The sequence below is a fragment of the Peromyscus leucopus genome, chromosome 14, assembly GCF_004664715.2.
Source record: "Peromyscus leucopus breed LL Stock chromosome 14, UCI_PerLeu_2.1, whole genome shotgun sequence".
Classification (NCBI taxonomy): domain Eukaryota; kingdom Metazoa; phylum Chordata; class Mammalia; order Rodentia; family Cricetidae; genus Peromyscus; species Peromyscus leucopus.
This window is the reverse complement of record NC_051075.1, coordinates 44,687,349-44,689,275: the sequence shown is the minus strand read 5'-3', so window position 1 is coordinate 44,689,275 and position 1,927 is coordinate 44,687,349.

The following is a 1,927-nucleotide window of genomic DNA, read 5'->3' as shown; positions in this document are numbered from 1 at the left end:
CTCGAATGTCTTTCCTGCTTTCTGACAGAGCAGCAGAGAACCACTACTGTCCCCAAGAGAGAGACCGTACTCACAGTGGAGCAGCCTGAAAGCAGCCGGGGTGCCTAAAGGGGAGCGCTGCAGACAGCTTCCGCTCTGTGCTCTTTGCCCTGGTGAGTGGGGGAAAAAATAACAGCAAATTAGGCCTCTGTTCAGCAAAAATATCCCTAGCCATCATCTGAGGACTATTTTTACAGCCCAGGGAAGCAGAAAGAAAACACCAATGGTATTTTCTCTACCTCAGGATTTATTAAGTCAAGGACCATGCTAAACAAAGTCCTTCCTTTCTCCACACCACCTTATTTTTAACAATCCTCTAAGATTGTCACCCTGAATACCCTCGTTGTGAGGTGAGGAAAGCGAGAATCAAGGTTTCAAGGATGCTGAGCAGAGCACCTGGGAGAACTCCTGCGTCTCACCCCAGAACCCCCAGAACGCCCTGGAAGCCCAACAAAAACTCAATGAAGAGAAATGAACCTGTGGATCTTTTTTTAATGATCCAATTTATTTATTTTTACATTGTATTTTATGTGTGTGGGTGTTTTGCCTGCGTGCCTATCTGCATCATATGCATGCCTGGTGCCTGCAGACTAGAAGAGGGCGTTGGACCGCCTGGGACATGAGCTAAGAGGCCTGTAAGCATCCATGTGGGTGCTGTATTAAGAATTGGACCTCTGGAAGAGCAGCCTGTGTCCCCAACCACTGAGCGGTAGTTCCAACCCCACACCAGTGAATCTTAATGGACACTCTAGGATCTGTTCCTTAAGATCAAAGTAGTGATCCAGCTTAAGGTTTTCCCCCTTTAATATACATTTAGACACTTTGCTTGAAATATAGTTAGTTCATTTGAAGACAATAGGCTTACCATTTCCTTGATCTACTACAGAGAAATCCATTTTCCATCCAATATTCAGCCTGAAATACACACACACACACACACACACACACACACACACACACACACACACCAACAGTCATTACTTTTAAAAGACCCAATAGACTAGACTTGCTCTCCCCTAATACTAGTTCTTAAGATCAGACAATTTTCTGAACTCCAGAGAGGACTGATTTTCCTCTCAGGTGGTAACACATTTGGCAAGTAGTAAACTGGGTCTCTAGAGAGGACCATTCATCCTTGGGTACCATTTGTGTACAGAAATATTTAGTAATCGGACAATTCATCCTAGCAACTTAGACCCAAAGAAGACATTTGAAGGAACCTCCTCCAAATAATTTTCCATTAGGATTATTTTAAAATGATAACTTATCTGTCTACCCTGAAGTACTGAACGGGGTCAGCGGGTGTTTTTTCCCCGGATTAAGACAGAATAGGGGAGGTGGGATTGTGTGACAGGAATCACTCTGTTGTGGGGAGGCCAGATGGCAATGAGAGAAAATTCCGCAACACACTGGAGTGTTGGTGAAGGAAAGGGCGTTCCAATTCAGACCACGATGAAGGCCCTCCAACCAGGGGTGAGCTCAGGTGAGGACCTGCCACTGGTTAAGCTGGGCCAGACCGCCGCCGCAGGGGCCAGTGCCCCGGCAGGGCGGAGTGACTAGAATCAGGCTTGGGGTGGGATTCCAGGGGAAGCGATGGGACCGGGAAGTCAAGGTTGGCGAGGTGGGTTGGGTGAGCGCTCATCCCAACTCCGCCACTCAGGTCGTCGGTGGAAAGACGCCAACGTTGCCCCTCCCCGACCCCGGTCCGGTCCCTGCACCCTAGGGCTTTGGGGGCTGAGCGGGGACCTTCTCCCGGGCCGGCATCGGGGTCCCCGGCGCTCCCCTCCCCCTCTCCCGCTGCGGCGGCGGCGGCGCAGGGGACGGGAGGAGGGCCGGGCAGGGGCGGCAGCGGCGGCTGTCCCCTCCCACCTCCCGCCAGCGCCAGCTT